Here is a 13,039-nt window from a genome sequence, read left to right as displayed (position 1 = left end):
GTGGGTCAAAGACTGGCAGACACCTAGACAGCTACGTGACAAATAAGCACTATCTTTGGGAAAATGCAATTAAATACCATTGAGAACTTGCTAGAATGGCTGGAACCCAGAACATCACTAACAGCTAATGTGGGTGGTGATGTGGAGAACAGGAATGCCCATTCATTGCCCATGGGAAAACAAAATGGCACAGCCACTTTGGAAGCCAGTTGAAAAGCTTCTTACCAAACTAAGCACACCCTTGCCAAGAGTGTGGCAATGGTCAATAGCTGCCAGAAGGAAGAGAGGAAGAGGAAGGGCAGGAAACTCCATGACATGATACTGTCAGGGCACACAGCACGCTGTAAATCCTAGTGCCAACTGCTGATGTGGGGTGATAATGCCCTGCCAATGTAAGCTTGTCCATTTCAAAGGTGCCACTCTGGTGTGGGGCGTTGATCATGAGGGCAGAGATCACGTGGGAAATCTCTATGCCTGCTGCTCAATATTGCTGTGAACCTTACCTAAAAAGTCTGTTTTTAAAAAGAAATAAGAGAACAAGCACTAGCATCCCCCAAATCCATCTCCTTTTCTTTTCCAGTCACTAGTTCCCTAGATAACAGTTATCATAACTTCTAAACCATGCATTCCTGTTGCTTAATTTTGAAAGTCACATGCATGCCATCAGAGACAATGACGGCACACGCTCCTGCTTTTCAGTCTTTTTCTCCTTCCGTCCAACACAGCTGGTGAGACTCTTCCATGGTGCCGCGTGTAGCGACAATGCATTCGTTCCCACTGCTGCATACTCTTCACATGTAGGAATGTATAAACTTTTCTTTATCCATTCCACTGGTGTTGGTATTTGGCTTCTTTTTAAGTTTGGGCTAAAAAGTCTTGATTTGAACAATCTTCTTCAAGTCTTTGGGGAATCAGCTGAATTTATTTCTTTGGGTAGGTTCTTTAAAAGTTTGGGTAGCTGGGTCATTAGTGTATATGTGTGTTCAAATTTATTGTATATTGCCAAATAATCTTCCAAATAGTTTTAACCAACCTACACTCCCATTAGCAGCAGATGAGGATTCTACTTGCTCCACGACCTTGCTGACACTTGACATTGTCACTCACACTCACTTTTGTTGTTTGGTACATGTATATTCATACCTTATTGTGTCTTAAATTTGTATTGCTGCGATGAAAACAAGACTGAGTTGTCTGCCTAATTATTATTGATTTATAGAAATTATTTATACATTCTAGATATGACAAATACTTTCACCCAGTCTGTTTCTTGTCTTTTCACGTTCTTAATGTTGCTTTTTTTTTTTTGAGCACAGAGTCTTAATCATAATGAAGTTTCACTTATCAATTCTTTCTTTTTTTGGGGGGGTAGAACTGGAGTCTGAACTCAGAGCCTCATGCTTGCCCTCTACCATGCCCCGTCTCAGTTCTTCCTTTTAAGATTATTACCTTTTGTGCCCATTATAGGAAACATTTTATTCTCAGATAATACATTTTTCTATATTATCTTCTGAAAGCTTTATCCATTTCTTTTTTGGTGGTGCTGGGTTTGAATTCAGGGCCTGCCATTTGAACCACTACTCCAAGCCCTTTTTGCTTTAGTTATTTTTCAAATAAGGTCTTTTGCTTTTGCTTTTTCCCCGTGGACTGGTCTTGAACTGTGTGTAATTCTCTTACTATGCCTCCTGCATAGCTGGCATTGCAGGCATGCACACCTGTAATTGTTCTTTTGGGAGGTATTGGGGGTTGAACTCAGGACCTCAACTTGTTAGGCAGAAGCTCTGCTACCTGAGCCACTCTACCAGCCCGTGGCTTATTCTTTGACATAGGGCCTTCACTGAGTTTTTTGGCCTAGCCTGGCCTCAAACAACAATCCTCCTATCTCTGCCTCCCAAGTAGCTAGGATTATAGGTGTGAGCCACCACCAGTAACAGCTTTATTGTTTTACCCTTTGCAAATATATATACAATCCACTGTAATTGACTTTGTGAACCAGTGTGGGAGGCACAAAAGTTTTTATACAAACATACAACTGACCCAGCTCCATTTATTAAATGACTATCCTTTCCTTACTGCACAGCACTATAAACTTCATCATAAATCAAGGGACTACACATTGGTGTGTCACTTTCTGGGCTATTTTTTTCTGGGGATTTTTTTGGTTGCTTGTTCATTGTTCTGTCCTTGTGATAATTCCCACATTACCTTGATTACTGTGACCTTTTAATGGTCTTGATACTCCAGATTTGTTCTCCTTTTGGCTTATCAGCCATTCTGCACTCCCTTTGTACTTCCATGTTTGTCTTAAAACTCAGTTTATTGCTATTCACGGAGACAAAAAAATTCTCCACTGATTGATTGAGATTGCATTGAATCTATAAATCACTGTCAAAAGACAAGCATCATTACTGAGACATGGATGTGACACACCCTTCCTGTAGTGGAACTTCTCTCCTTCCTCCTCTTCTTCCTCCTTCTTTCTCTTCTTACCTCCCTTCCTCCTCTTTCCCTGCTCCTCATCCTTCCTCTTAGTTCCCTACTACCTCCTCCCCCTCTTTTTCCTCCTCCTCTCTCCTCCTCTTCTTCTCCATCTTCTCCTCCTCCTTCTTCTCCTTCTTCCTCTTTCTCTGTTTTTTTGAGACAGGGTCTTGCTGCATAGCCCAGGCTGACTTGAAAAACATGATCCTCCTTCCTCAGCCTCCTGAGTGCTGGGATTACAGGCATGTACCACCATAGGTCTTCTGTAAGCTCCCTCAATATCATTGCACAGATTTCTGTGTAGAAGTGTTGTCCATTTGTTGTTAGAGTTATTTTATTAATTGTGAGCATCATCTAAAGTTAGGTCTTTTCTGTCAAAGGAGTTAATGCGTTGATGCCAGCTAACCTCCCCCAATTGCTGCCTACATCTTTGTGAAACGTTGCTTGACCCTGAAAGATCAGACAAAGAGCTGTTTGCCACCAGATGCCCTAACCTCAAACTGCTTGATGAGTAAAATGTCAGCCCCCTTCCCTTTATCTGCAGGGGACCTTGAGAAATCACTTTCTCACTGAACTGTAAAAATGTCACTGCTTCAGAAAACCTTGCCCTTACCCCCAAACAATATCAAGCCAATTGCAAAGACTGTGAACCAAACCCATCCATTAGGGTGAGGGGCAGAGAGATAAAAACTGAGCTGACTCCCTGCTCAGTGTGTTTTGCCTATCAGACTCTGGTCTGTGGCTGCACCCTTCTGCAGAAGTGGAACTTTTCCTTTTTGCCTAGCTGAGCGACTCCCGAGTGTTTCTTTGATCACCATTTGGGAACAGTGCTTCTAACCCTAGTCATCATTGTCTTATGATGAATTGCCAAATGGCAATGTTCTGATCCTATCATTCATTATGTATTCATTACCTATAATTATTCTATAAACAGCTTTTTTTCCTCATCTATTTAATTTGCTTGACACACAGTTCAGACCAGAAAGTCTTTAATGACCTATGATTAGCAAGTCATTTGTCTAAAACTGCCCAGTTCATTCACTTTACTTATCTTTCTCTTTTGAATATCATTTTGAACTGATGGGTTTTTTTTTTTATAAATCTCATAAATTTATGTTTGTGTAAATTGCGGACATTTTGTTGGATTATCCTATCTTTGGACAGAATGTCCTTTCAAGCTAGCTCCTGTGTCCTTCTGACAAATTCCCACCTTTAACTAGGTTTCCCCAAATCAGGGCCTGAGGAAAAGGCCAAGTCTAGGTGTGTTTCTGAGAAGATTCCAGAGAACGTGAACAATGTGGAGAGTATCACCAGAAAGGAGGAACAAGTTGGCCACTGGTACTTTTTGAAGAGCTTTTAAAAACGAGTTTCAGAATTCTCTGCTGAAGGGAAAAAAAGGTTGAAACTTCTATCCTTTGCCTCACTGATCAAGATGGCCTCGTGGGCTCTGCTTCTCTCAAAATTCTCAGTTGCAGCCAGGAATGGGGACTCACACCTATAATCCTAGCTATTGAGGAGGCAGATTCTACCTTCTGGGAAGCTTCAGAGAACACCTGAGAGCAGGTCAGAAGCAAGAGATCAACGGCGCCAGCAGACAGATGGGCACCCTCTCTGTCATGCCCAAAGCCTGCCAATGCTTGCATACAGGCTCACCAGGGCCATGACTGAAATAAGACGTGGGACTGAGGGGATGGGAGACACAAGTGGTGCTGCATTCTGCTCACTTTAAGCTACTTGTGCCTCTTCCTTGCAGTCCTCCACAGAATCTCCTTCAAGGCAACAGCCTGCACAGTGTCTGCAAGCACTCCATATAAGATCATTAATGGAACACTGCTCAACTGGCCATGAGCCATGACTAGGATCATTGTCACCTACCACCCAGCCCAGATTCACACAGCCTCACCCCACTTCTGAAAAGAAGGGATCACTCCCCTGCCTCCCTAGTATCTGATGACATTGTCACAGAGCAACCAAAGTCACTTTCCACAGCTTCCTTATATGGTCACACGTGTAACACACACAAAGCTAATGGAAATGTATATGGTGTGTAATATGATCTCATTATTGTGAAATAGACAAGCAAAGGGAAAAGAAAAAACATACCCATGGGTGTAACAGGCCTCTACAGAACACTACAGCACAACAGGATACACGTGCTCAAGTGTTCAAGGTCACAGATCAAATCTCTATAGACTTAAAACAACAGATAGAAGACAAAGTGTCTGCTCTGACCACAATGGGATGAAATTAGAAACCAGAAACGGAAAACATTTTTAAAATCGTAATTTTATGGAAATTTTTTAAAACAGGGTTTTTGTTTACAGTACTAGGGTTTGAACTCGAGGCCATATGCTTGCTAGGCAGGCACTCTATCACTTGAGCCACTCCTCCATCCCTTTTTTGTATTAGTTATTTTTAAAGTAGGGTCTTTCATTTTTGCACAGCCAGCCCTGAGACCATGATCATATTACCTATGTCCTCTCACGAAGCTGGGACCTCCAGCCTGCATGCCACCACACCTGGCTTATTGATTGAGATGGGGTCTCCATAACTTTTTGCCTGGGCCAGCCTCCAACCATGATTCTCCTGATCTCTTCCTTAGAAATAGCTGGGATTATAGTTGTGAGCTACCACACCCAGTCTTAAAGCACTCTTGCACAACCAATGGGTCAAAGAAAAAGAACACCAGCTTCCTGGCTCCTCCCTCCTCTAGACTTCTCCTTGACCCTGGCCCAGAAAGGAGGCTGAGAGGGCAGATGAGATTACTTAGGCTCAGGTCACCCTGCCTGGAAACATCATCCAAAAGGGAATCCCAGCCAAAACTATTTCTGCTGCTTTCTGTGACATTTCCCTTAGGGTGTCCACATTTTCTGGTGATACCTAAAAAACATAGGCCCCAGATTTGAACAGCAGAAGATGATAACGAAAGTCTTCTTGCTGCAGTCCTGAGCCTGGTGAAGGATCTTTGAATGGTAGCGAGGGAAGGTGCAGGTGGGGGCAGTCTGTCTGTCATGTTCGTCTCCACGTTCTTGGAGGTGAGAAGATGAAATGACCTTCTGATTAAGTAAGCAAGGGTTAGGAGTAATTTTCTCTTTTCTGGGCAATAATAGTACTTGAAATTTCCATTACAGTTAAATAGCACATTTATTTTGCCTGTGAATAGAGACTGGAGAAATAAAAACCTACCCATAATAAAAGACATCGTTGTATGTTTTTTAAAAAGAAAAAGAATGCACAAAGAAGTTTAGAAAATACTTACAGAATGAATGAAAATGAGAGCATGTATCACCAAAAGTTATGGGGTGTAACAGAAGTAGCATGGGGGAGGAGGAGCCGAGAACATTACACTCAAGCTCAAATCAACAACCTAACTTTACAACTCAAGGAAGTAGAACAAGGTAAACTCACAACTTATAGAAAGGAAGGAAAAGCATAAAGATTACAGCAGAGAAATAAAATGGAGAACCGAAAAATACAGAGGAAATGGGAGAAACTAAAATTGGGTGGCTTGAGAAGATAAATAAAACTGGCAAATCTTTTAGCTAGATTGACTCAGACATAAAGAGAGAAAAGTCAAATGACTAGAATCAGAAATAGGGCTGGAGGTGTGGTTCAAACAGTAGAGTGCCTGCTTTGCAAGTGTGAAGCTCTGAGTTCAACCCCAAAACACCAAAAAAAACCCAAAAAAACCCTAGAATCAGAACTAAAGGTGGATTTGTTACTATAAGCGAAAGGATTTTAGGAACACTGCGGTCAGTTTTACTCCGAATTGAGTAACTGATTGTAGTTTGAATGTTTTTATCCATTCCAAAATTCACACGGAAACTTAATCCCCAAAGCAGCAGTGCTATGGGGTGTGGCCAAAGGAGGCAACTGAGTCACTATGACTCGGCCCTTGTAATGTGATTAGAAGCCCTTGTTAAAGGGCCCAGCCAGACACCCCCACACCCTGCCTGTTGCCCTGGGGAGGAGGAAAGGAGCCTCTCCCAACCATGAGTTGTCTCCTCCCCCCAAACTGGATCTGCGGGGGAAGGGAGGGCTCTGTCTGTCTGCTGGAGGGCTAAGAGAAGGAACTCTTCCCGGTTCCACTCTCTAGGCACATGCAAGCTGTGGGCAGAGGTCTTCCCCTCTCCAGAAAGGCTGAGAGCCAATGGGATCCTCTTTGTTCCCTGGAATGTCCTTTGCTCTCCTCTCTGCAAACTTGCCCAAAGGCCCTGTTTCTGGAATCTTGGTCAGCAAAGAGGGGACCTGGATACTAGGCCTGCCCACGTAAAAAGGCTGTTTTAATCACTGAATGAGATACTTACTCACATTCAACATAAAAAGTAGGGATTCTCATCCCCACCCTACAAATGAGAAGCCTGACCAGAGCCCTGACCACAAAAGACCTGCAGTGTGCCACCCCCTTCCTCAAGCTTCCAGGGAATCTTTGGTGAAGGGAGTAGGAGGATCCAGCAGACACTGGACACCCAGACACCAGGCTCTTGTTTCCTGTGCAAACAACAATCAGACAAAATTTGAACTTACATTTGTCCATCAGAATAAAATTGTAATTGGCACTTTAAAAAAGATAATCTTGGTGAAAAGAACACAACAGAAGTGATTATATAATGAAGAAAAAAAAGGGCTCAACCAGAGTCATCCTGTTTCTTCTAACCCCTCTGCCACATGAGGACAGGTTTTCCTGACTTAGCAGACATGGCAACAAGACACCATCTTGGGAGGAGCAACTGGGCCTCTGGCCAGACACCAAACCTACCATGCCTTGGCCTTGATCTTCCTACTCTCCAGAGCCGTTCTTTATAAATTATCCAGTTTCAGGTACTTTGTTATAGCAGCACAAACAGACTAAGATGATAATCTAGATGAAATGGACAAACTCCTAGAAACACACAACCCATGGAAACTAAACCATGAAGAAATGGCAAATCTAAAGACTTCTAAGTTTTAAGATTGAATCAGTACCCAAAAATCTCCTAGCAAAGAAATGACCTGACTGGACATGGTAGTGCACATTTGTAATCACAGCACTCGGGAGGACGGAAGAGGGAGGGAAGGAAAGAGGAAGGGAGGAAGGGAAGGAGAAAGAGAAAGAGAGAAAGAAAGGAAAGGAGGGAGGAAGGAAAGAAGGAAGGAAGGGAAAAGGCACGAATCTAATGGCTTAATTTGCTAATTCTACAAACTGTTAAAGCATTAATACCAATCCTTCTCAAATTCTTCCCACCTAAAAGAGGATGTAAGGATGTTTCAATACATAAAAATTCATCCATTAGTATATCACTTGAACAGCATGAAAAGAAAAAAACACACAATCATTTCAAGTGATACAGAAAAAGTGTTAGGCCAAGTTCAACAATCCTTCATGATAAGAGAATGACAAACGAGGACTAGAAGGAACCTACTTTGACATAATAAAGGCTAGATTTGAGAAAATCAGCAACTAACCTCAGACTCTGAGGTTTCTGAAAGACTGAAAACTGTCCCTCAATGTCAGAAACAGGACAAGGACTGCTGCTTCTGGTACTGCTGTTCAGCAGAGGACTGGAATAGAATTGCCAGTTGGAGTGATTGGAATTGGAAAGGGCTAGAGGTAAGAGGGTCGTTGTTCACAGGTGACATGGTTTTACATGTAGAAAAACTGTCACCATGAAACCTCATTAGAAGTAATAAATGAGCTCAGCAAAGTAGCAAGATAAAAAATCAGCACTCAGAAATTAGTTCTGCTTCTGTTCACTAACAATGAACAATGAAAAGGGAAATTTTTTTTTAAATCCCATTTACAATATCATCAAGGGGAATAAAAGAATAGTTAGAAATGAATTTATGGGCTGGATATACAGCTCAGTAGTATATAGAGCTTAGCATAGGAGAGGCCATGGGCTCTTCACAGTACAAAGATGGGGAGGAGAGAGGGAGGGATGGAGGGGGAGGAGAGAGGGAGGGATGGAGAGGGAGGGAGAGAGAGGAAATAAAGGGAGGAAAGAAGGAAGCAAGGAAGAAGGGAGGGAGGGAGCAGGGAAGAAAGAAGGAAGGAAAGATGGAAGAGAGGAAGAAAGGACAGAAGAAAGGGAGGGAGGGAGGAAAAAAGGAGGAAAGTAGGAGAGAGGGAAGAGGGAAGGAGGGAGGGAGAAAGGAAGGAAGGGAAGTGGCACAATACAAGTGGTAGAGCAACTGCCTAGAAAGTGTGAGGCCCTGAGTTCAAGCCTCAGTTCTGTTAAAAAATTTCCTGAAGAGCAAAACCTATGGCTTGCTGATGACTGGGATTTAATTATCAGCTAGAAACAGTCTCTTATCTTCCTGCCAGAAAGACGGTGGATTCTGGAGGATTATGCAAATTATAAGGAATCCTGAGGAAAGTTGATAGTGAGGAGTGTGGTGTTGATGAAGTTGGGGCAGGGGTAAGAGTGCACTGGGACCTCGGGTGCCCTACAACCCTGAGAGAGAGCAAGATGCTGACATCTGGGCGCAGGGAGGGCCTGTCTACTGAGACTGTGTATACAGATTGCAACGAGGTAGGCCTGTACAACTCTGGTAAGAAGAGACTTCTCTTCACAATTTTCTCACATACCTGGTGAAGAATCTGCGACTTTGCTCGGTGCCAGCGGTTATGAAGCGGCCCCTGGGAAGCATGGAAGGCCGTGTGAGTAGCTCTCACTCAGTATGTCTGGATCTCTAAAAACACACTTTTGTTCACAGTGCCTCTCGTATAAAGGTTGTACTTTGAGGATGTTGGTGTACAACAGAACTGATGTTTGTTTTGTTTGAGAGACAGACATGCTGTAGAATGTTTTATTGCCTAGTTGACAATGCTGCTTTTGATGCTGGTGGTTCCATTCCTTGGACACTATGCATTTTTGTAATATGTGTTAATGGTATATGAAAAAATGCTGTTACCTAGGCCAAGTACGGTGGCTCAAGCCTGTAATCCTAGCTATTTGGGAGGCAGAGTTTGGGAGGATGTCAATTTGAAGCCAGCCTGCACAAAAGAAAAGTTCTCAAGACACCACCTCAAACAAAAGCGGGGTATACTGATATGCAGCTGTAATCCCAACTAGGTGAACGCACACATAGAGTCCTCCAATCTACTTTCATGCCCAGTTCAGGCTGGCCCCAGGATAGAGTAAGACTCTGTCTCAAAAATAAGCAATGCAGACAGGGCTGGAGGCAGGGCTCAAGCAGTAGAGTGCCTGCCTAACTTGCATCAGGCCCTGAGATCAAACTCTAGTACTGCAAAAGAAAAAAAAGATGGATAGATTCTAAGTAGACAGATAGATAGACAGATTCCTAGTGCCAAAGGTGTCAGTATCTATAACTGGACACACTTTCTTTAAACATTTTTATTAGTACATGGTAGTTACACAGGTAGGGCTGGTTGTGCAATTTCCATGTATACATATATTACACCCCAGAATGGTTCATTCCTCCATTATTCTCCCTCTTCCCCCCACTACCCTTCTTTAAATGACTTCGACAGGCTCTTTTGGTTTTTTTAATGATGCTTAAAGTTAACAGGCTGCTCCTCAGGCCTTTTACCTTTGCTCAAATTGTTGAATGCTGGCTCAATTTCATGGTTTTTGGTTTGTGTCTAAGGTACATCTTAACATGATAGACTCAATGCATTGTGTAGCTGTGGTTTTTTGGAAAAGTCAATCTTTTAGAAACTGTTTTTCAATCTTTGATAAATGTTTTCTTTAAAGTTCAAAAACAATTTAATTTTTTTGAATCAAAGGACACACATAGTGGGAGAAAATATTTGCAAATTACATATGTGAGAATGGATCAATATCCAGAATATGTAAAGAACTCCTGAAACAACAAAACCAGAATACCCAATTCTAAAATAGGCAAAGGACTTAAGTCAATCTTTCTCAAAAGAATACACAGTGGCCAATAAAGATGTTCAGCAGACTAATTACTAAGGAAATGAAAATCAAAACTACAATTAATAAAGTGGTATTCACTTTATACCCATAAAGGTGGAAAAATTAGAACTCTGGTGCACTATTTGTGGAAATGTAAAATGGTGTAGCTTTGTGGATAACCATGTAACAGTTCCTCAAAACACCGCTGGAGATGTGACTCAGTGACAGAGTGTTTGACTAGAATGTGGGAGGCCCTGGGTTCAATCCCCAGCACCATGAAAAGAAGGAAGGGAGAGAAGGAGGCAGGGAGGTGAGAAAAAGACTGAAACACAGAATTACCACTAAGTCTAGCAATTCTACTTCTGGGAATATAAACAAAAAGATGAAATCAGGGACTAGGTGCAACATACTCACAATAGCCAAAATGTAGTAATCACCCACAAAAGATGAATATAAAATGAAATGTTGCATAAACCAACTTACAATGGGATATTATGCTGCATTCAAGAGGAATGAAATTCTGACAGATGATAATATGTGGATCAGACTTGAAGATATTATGCTAAGTGAAATAGCCAGACACAAAGGACAAACATTGTATGATTCCATTTACGTCAAGTTCATAGAGACAAAACAGTGGTGGCCAGGGGATAAGGAGGAATGAGGGGTACTGGTTAATGGGTACGTCTTGGTATAGAATGTCAAAAGGTTTTGGAGATGGGTAGTGATGGTGGCTGAACTCCATGTGAATGTACTTGATACCAGGGAACTGTATTAAACTGTTCAAAGGGTAATTTTTTCTGTTCAAAGGGTAATTTTTTCTTTTTTCTTTTTGGTAATTCTGGGGTTTGAACTTAGGATCTTGCACGTACTAGGCAGAAGCTCTACCACTTAAGTTACACTGCTAGCTAAAGGGTAACTTTTATGTAATGTATCTTTTACCACAATAAAGAAAGAAAAGAAAAACCCCTCACTACTCCCTGACTTTTTAACTTTAACAATACATCATAATTGTTTTCCTGGCCAATAAATGTACATCTAATTCATCCTTTTCCAAACATCCTAGAAACATGCATTGTATCCTAGGAAGGGCATGTGCAGAATACAGTCCAACCACTCCTGAGGACTTTGCTGTTGTGTGTCAATTAGAATGCTAAGGTTTTTATTACCTGTTAGTTCTGCACAACAGAGTTCCCAAGTGCCACCCTTTGATTACTATGGCCCACATGTGGACCTATTTCTACACTAATTTGCTGAACTTTTCTATTAAAATATCTTAATAATAATTTGTTAATTGGTGTTATTGTATTATTTTATAGTTGAATTTCTAATGATTTTCCTTTTTATAACTACTTCATTGAAGCTGTTTGATTTAGGTTGTTTTTATAGTTTAAGTTAAAGATGGTCAAAGTTGTATTTGAAAAAAGTGGTTTGTCTTAACGCCTAGATATTATAATTTGAGGCAGACATAACTTTCTTCATAATGATCTTTCAATATTAAGAAACATCTCTCCCCACCCATAACTATACAACTAAGATGTCTCAAATTTGTTTTATGATCGTAGCCTATGAGAAAAATAAAATATTACTAAAGAGAAAGTCCATAAGAGGAATTTGAGCAAGCTGTGATAGTGCACATCTGTAAGCCAACATTCTGGAGTTTGAAGCCAGCCTGGGTTACCTAGTAAGATCCTATCTCAAAAAAAAAAAAAAAAGAACAAGACAGGGAGAGCTGTGGCTCAGGCCTATAATCCTAACTACTTGAGAGATGAAGACAGGGAAAATTGCTGCTAGAGGCCAGCCAAGGCAAAAGTTCAAGAGACCCCATCTCAACCAATAAAAGTTGGGACTGGTGGCATGTGCCAGCCACCCCAACTATGAAGGAAGTATAAAAAGAAGGATCACAGTCCAGGCCAGCCTGGGTATAAATGTGAGACTCTATTAGAAAAATACCTAAAGTAAAAAGGGTTGAAGGCATGGCTCAAGGGGTAGAGCGCCTGCCTGGCAAGCACAAGGCCCAGAATTCAAATCCCAATACCACCAAAAAACAAACAAAAAGGATCTAGTTATAGAACTGCCTCTCCTTTCTCAGGGTTACAGCCATCCCAGGCCCCACCTTCTGCCCCATTTCAAAATCCATGGGTGTGAGCAGGTGACAGAGTGAGGACTAGTGATTAATCACATTCTCAAGCTGAGGTGCCTGGCTCACACCCATGAATTTTGGAATGGAGGATAAGGTGGAACCCTGGATGACTGTCACCCTGGGATGGGCTGGTCTCTGCCATCAGAGCCTCCCTTTGGGTTTTTCTCTTCAGGAACTTGGAAGGCTGTTGTCCATCTCCTGGCTGTAGTACATATGTGTCACATGCATGGTTCCCTTATCCTTCTGAGAGCTCAGCCTCCTGGCCACAGTCCTCTCCAGCCAGGGTCCCCTTCACTCTATTTTACAGAACAACGCATTGCTCAGGTTAATGCCTTGTGCTCCAGAGTTCCTTTATTTGTACAAAAAAAGAAAGGTTATTTGAGCAAAAGAAGCAGCACCGGTTCCATGCCCTTCTGTGCTGCTAGTCTATCCTTTGCTTTCGAACTTGAGTACAAACATCCTCCCTGATCTTTCAACAGTGGAAAAATTGGAAGGTGCCTTAGAGATCTAGACATGGGGTTCTGAGCTCTGACTTCCTCCCTCCACCAGAGCAGCT

This window comes from Castor canadensis, chromosome 2, assembly GCF_047511655.1.
Source record: "Castor canadensis chromosome 2, mCasCan1.hap1v2, whole genome shotgun sequence".
NCBI lineage: Eukaryota > Metazoa > Chordata > Mammalia > Rodentia > Castoridae > Castor > Castor canadensis.
The sequence above is the reverse complement of the archived record's forward strand: the minus strand, read 5'-3'. Positions refer to the sequence as shown.